Below are 6,242 nucleotides of genomic sequence, written 5' to 3' on the forward strand. Positions count from 1 at the left end.
TTGTATTAATTAATGTTTATGTGTAGCATGAGAATTTGACGTGTACTTGTTTTATTCAGGATGTACATGAACTTTATTTAAAGATTCAGAGGAATGCTGTAGTGTTTCATTCATGCTATGCCGAGGCAATATCGAGGATCAAACACCTAACAACTGGCTGTATTGATGGAGCTGGCCTTGTCCCTTCACAGTCAACCCAAGATTTCTGGCAATGCGAAGAGCTTCATCGTTACTACGATGAAGTTGAATATGTTGCTGAACGGATGAAACAATCCGTTGCTAAAGCACCTTCTGTTCAGGCGTTGACTGTGGATAAAATAATCTTGTTTGATGATGAGGATAATATTGCTAGCATGAAATTATCCGAAGTACTTTGTCAGCTTAAAAATTTTGTGCTAGGGAATGATGATGTGCCATTAGGGAATGATGATGTGCCATCAGTAACTGAATGTCTTGGGAATGATGATGTGCCATCAAATGATCAAGTAATTGACAGCGGGGCATTTTATAACACCGCTGAAATTAATGAAATAATGGAAAACGCGAAAGATTTTGTGCCGGTTTCTCATGTCGAGGGTTCTTCATCTAAGTCAACAGAGGTAGTTGAGCATACACTTTTGGAGGAAGCAGCTTATACTCCTACTGAGATAAACGAGGCGTATAAATATCTGCGGGATAACAGGGAAGATGATACTGATGTAGGGTCTGTTGATATAGGTAAAGGGGAGGTGTTTGGTGCGGACGGCAAGGGTAGTTTAGCACCTCCCCCCGTTTATGTCCCTCACACTGATTTAATAAACCACCCATTCCTACTCCACTCCTCTTGTGCCTTACCCTGCATGGGTGTTGTTCCTAAAAATCTAGGGTGTTCTGATGACTGTGGGGCCCCTGATCCCGAGCAGATTGTCGTTTCAGATTTTTTATGCAGTAACAAGAGCCTCTTTTCTACAGTTTTCAATCGTAGGAAAGGCGTAATGGACTATGTGTTCAATGAAATGGAATCCGGTGACAAAGTGTAAGTAATCATTTCCCAAATGTGTCGTTTTTAAATTCTTTTTTTTTTCTATGTACAACACGTCACTAATGAGTGTATTTTTTTAAAAAAAAAAATCTTTGAAGCGAACAATTGGTTTTATACACCGACGTTTACTTCATAACTCGTGAAGACATGTGTGACACCCTCATTTATTGCGGAAAAGTAAACACATAATTCTAGATAAAAACTGCATGGATATGTTTGTAATAGGTTCATTTGGGTAAAAACCTGTAATTTTTAAAACCTGAACCTGTTATAAAAATATCCAAATGGGAAGGTGTCAAACATGCAAGGTCCAAAATAAACCTCATAAATAAAACATCGCTAAAGTCGCGAAATAAAGTTATACAACCCAAGTATCAAAAAGGGAGACATATGTCCCTAAAAAGTATATGACATAAAAAGTGTTCAAGGGTCACAATAAAATAAAGCCAATCTAGGTCCCAAGGTTACTTTGCTCGCTAGCTCGTCCATGTACCCCATATATGCATCACCTACCTGTCAATCGCATTTTATACAAAACGAAAGCCACGGTCGGTGGGGAGTAACTCCGAGTTCTCCCAGCCACGAAATGTCATAATTAATATAACATGTAAACATAAGAATATGAATATGAATAACACATAGCCTTAGCATATAGATGCTAGACAATCATGCTTATCATGTGAACAACAATACGACAACACATAGTCCTAGTATGTGAATACTAGACCGACTCATACTACACTATCATGTGAATCACATAACATCCAGGAATCCAAACTCTATCAACCATAGCCGGCTTGCATCTCACCTTCTATGATTCATAGAATCATCAAACAAGAAAGGACAATATATCTAGAGACAGGCATAAGTTCTTAGGACAGTCAATAGTCACTCTGTAACTCGAGTCTATACCACGAGGTAAGGTAAACACCCTAGTCCTAAACCTGCGCAGACCTAGCGACATGCGGAAAATACCGCATCCAAGACCCATGATCACACACATGAGTACCCCTAAGGAGTCCACCAAAGGGTTGGCTAGTACTTAAACTGACCACATACTTCTACGAGTACGTCAGGAGGTCATGCCCTAACTTGGATATAAACCCACCAAGCTAAGACACAAACGCTATTAAGCGGTGAACATATACTCGTCAAAGACTATAAGGGCCTATCTATGACGAAGGCCGAAATACTCACCTAGGACCTAGTCCCAGCTTGAATACTTTAGCCCACTCCACACAAGACAAGTAGGACACCCAATTAACCATAAGAGGGGCAAAGAGTCCAAACTTGCACACACAAATGACCATACACACCCTAGCATATGAAAGGCTTCGCAAGAGCATATTTAGCTGACAATTCAACAATATCTCCAATATCAATAATAATCCAAATTCCAACTAACCAACAGTACCATAATCCATGAGAACAAGCTAAAATGGCAAAGAGGCAATAAGACTCAAGCATAAGGCATCCAAAGCATCCAACAACCAACATGTGAAATGATAATTACAAATATCAAGGCTTAAACATAAAACATCCAATAACAACCAATCTAACCTCAAAGACAAACCCTCGACCCTAGTCCCGCGACGGGTCATTGGTCAAATCGAGGCTGACCGGTTTAAACCTAGTTTGACCAAACTCGTTCGGTCAATCTGGCCCAGCTCAGAGTCTTGGCCTATTTTGGCCCAAATCACAAAATTCATCACAATATCATTCTCATGCTATTTCCAATTTTTATCATGTGAAAAACTATCAACATAAGGAAATATATTCCAACTTACAAAATATCCAATTCAATTAAATTCTCGCATAATAAATAGTATAAATAACCGTCTCACACAAGGGTAAACTTTTCTATAAATTTTATCGATAAAACGACGCCATTTACTCATACGGACTCCGAATTGAGTGATTCAAGTGGCTAAACCACCTAATTTTTCGATGCCGTTCAATCTGTCATATTTTTGGAAACGTTGGAAAACATCTCGGTCCGGTACTGATGCGTTCCAGCCAACACGCGGACTTGTCACAACACATAATTCCTCATCCAAATTTGTTCTAAACATTAATATACAAATGGTTAACATAAATTAAACATAAGCATACTCATCTTACTCCATTCATTCATTTATCAACAAGATCGTCTCAAACAACAACAAACAACAACAACAAACAACAACAAACAACAACAAACAACGAATACAACTACTAATGTGACATTAATTCGTCGAGTAACTCGGAATAGTTACCTTAAGTTAGCAAAGAGACAAGTAATAACTTGAGAAAGCTTCTAAAACCCAAAATTACTCTTCATCTTCAACAACATATGAGTCACCTAACTCATCTTCAAATTCTTCACCTATAAGAACAACAAAAACACAATTATTAAGCTTAAATTCGAAACCCTAAAAAAAAGTGTCTTAAACAAAATTTGGGGGAAATGAAAATAAAGCTTACTAGTAGATGAGGATTGAAGAGAGGATTCCGAATATATAATTTTTATGCGATTTGGTGGAGAAATGAAGAAGTTATGATGGATTTAGGGATTGTAAGGAGGTTATTTTGAGAGGAATTTGGTGTTTGAGAGAAGGAAGTGATAGAATGAGAATTGAGGAAATGAAAGATGAAGAGGAGACCCATGGAGGATGGAGGGTGCATGGTTTTGGGTAGGGTGTTTGGGTGAGTTTCAATTGTTTACGTTTTGGTTCGTTTCGACAGAAATTAGAAATATTCGTCGAACGCGATTTCCGAGAAAATTAAAGTTCTTAAACACGATTTTACTAAAAGATTAAGTACTCATATGCCCAATATCCAAACTCGTTTACCCAACGACCGTAAGAAATGGGAAAATCCCGATTTTACGACTTTTATCCGAAATCTATTTTATCAAAGGAAAAGGTTTAAATATAGTTTAAATCACTTTTAAACATTTCTAAACTATCAAAAATAATTACATTTCTTCAAATTAAAATAAGATTATATTTTATCAAATAGATTTTATTTCAAATAAATTAATATTAAATTAAAATAGATTAAAATATTACTTTTAAAATATAATAAAGGTCTTCGAATTTACGGGGTGTTACAACATGCTTTCGCTGCAACCTGGAAAACAGATTACGAACAATATCATTGAGTGTTGGTGTTTGTTGCTGAACTTCTTGATGAATGCAAACACTGCACCTGTCGCAAGTAGCCGCTGCTTTTTTGGGCTTAGTCATACTGTATGTTATCATTTAAATTCCATGCTAGTCAACCTTTTTTATTTGTTTAGTGTAACTTATTCGTAACTGCAACATTTCTGGGCCATTGTCTCTTCATTTCAACAAGTCTGTAACACTACCTGTTTGATTGTGGAACTCTATATGGTCCTAGGTGTAACCTTTTTACTGAGTGTAACTGTCATTGTTGTATGTAACCCCAATAGTATGATTGTGGAACTCTAGTGTTTCCTAGTTGTAACTTTTGTACAGTGTAACCTCTGTCCATTGTCTGTGTAACTCTACCCTGTCGAGTGTATAACTCCAGTAGACATTAGTTTCACTTTTAGTACAATGTAACTGTTGTTTGTTGACTTTGTACCTATTCCATTGATTGTGTAACTTTAAGGCCAATACATTGACTTTAACCCCAATCAGTTTTATCTATTTTTCAACATTCTATTGAAATTCATTGGACGGTTTATATATTTTTCCTGGATAGCTTACTGCGCTGGAAATTTGGAAGGCCCAAAAAATCGGAAAAGTCGTGGACTTAACTAGCGAGTTGTTTGCTTATTGGGACCAGTGGATTGAATCATGTTATCCTCCATTTAATATAGAAGCTGGTATGGTATGAAACTTCAACTTGAAGCTGATATTTTGTACATTATCTTCATTTCATATTTTTATGGTACAAACGTTATTATAATTGTGTATATTATATGTTTCAGGTTTTTATCTCAGTTTTGTCCCGTGATAATGATCACTATAGTTGTGCTTGCATTAATTTCATATCAGAGCAAATTGAGTATCTTGACAACTGTTCTTATGACGATGATTTTTCCCAGTTACCTTACACATGCATTGCACGTATCGTGTTACACCGTCTATTACTAATGTTCATATACTGAAACTACCTTCAGGCTAATGAAATGGGCAAGTACCTATTGTCCAAAGGGGTGGTCAAAGGATCAAAGATTAGCGGGTTCAAGCTCGTGAATGTTGTTTTCAGCTGGCAGGGTGTAGGGTTCTCAATGAATGACTGTGGTGTTTATATGATGCTACATATATTTTTTTATTGCGGATCTCTTTTTTAGTGCGGTCTAGGGAAGATGGATGCCAATAACTTATTCTGAGCTGAAATTCCTGCTATCCTTATTCTTAGTGACATTAACAAGTGCAGGTCGGACGTGCGGTCTAGGGTTGCTTCCTTTAGTGAGGGTAAGGGTCAACCGAAGAAAATCCATTCGTCTTTCAAAACCCCTCCTATAAAAGCTGACCCCAAGAGGAAGATTGGTGATGTGGATGAGTGTGAAGTGACGTATAAAAGACGTCGATCCTCTACGCCTGTTGCAGTTGTTAGCCCAACACTGGTGAACCCCTCTCAGCCCTTAGTAGTCGTCGTCGTGGTAAGGGTGATGGGCTTGGCTGTTCCTACAATTGCGGGCAGTCGTCTGGTTTGGCCTGCCTTGTTGTCTCTAATTTCCTACGGAACAACCAGACATTATTTAAGGATGTTCAAGATTTCAGAAGGCACGTGGCTGACTATTGCTTCCTAGACGACAATGGCATGCCAAACGTGTAAGTTTACTTCTATATGCTAAGTCAATCAGTTTACGATCTAATGTATCTAAATTGTTGAGCTTATCTTACGTTGTTTCAAACACAGAGAGGATCTTGCTTGTTACGGTCCCAATGCATCACTCCGAAGGGATGACATCCTTTCTATGCTACCCCATAGTTTAATGTCCTCATTTGTGATTGAGTGCTGGGTAATGTTGCTGAACAAGATAGAGTCAGAGGGTTTTGAAGTTGCTAGGATGGGTTTCTTTGGGCTACGTCAAACGGTTCGAGCCTAATAACTATTTTCTCTGTCACTATGTTTATTAACTTCACCTTTTATTCTTCTTTTTAACCTGGTCACGTTTAAGTTGTAACTTCAACCTGTAAAATGTGTAACTCAGCTCCTATAATTTTGGAACTTCACCCCATGTAATGTTGGAACTTTAGCGCCT

The 6,242-nt window shown here is 37.7% G+C and overlaps 1 long non-coding RNA gene across 1 annotated transcript; it reads right to left on the reverse strand.

The window, feature by feature from the left end:
• Window positions 1-1,323: 1,323 nt before the first annotated feature.
• On the reverse strand, window positions 1,324-3,774 carry LOC141602460 (uncharacterized). The gene is made up of 3 exons (XR_012524455.1): window positions 3,485-3,774; window positions 3,277-3,386; window positions 1,324-1,534 (listed from the first exon to the last, which is right to left on the reverse strand). It is a non-coding gene; the product is annotated as an uncharacterized LOC141602460 (long non-coding RNA).
• Between the last annotated feature and the right edge of the window lie 2,468 nt (window positions 3,775-6,242).

This window comes from Silene latifolia, chromosome 9 (assembly GCF_048544455.1).
Source record: "Silene latifolia isolate original U9 population chromosome 9, ASM4854445v1, whole genome shotgun sequence".
Lineage (NCBI taxonomy): Eukaryota > Viridiplantae > Streptophyta > Magnoliopsida > Caryophyllales > Caryophyllaceae > Silene > Silene latifolia.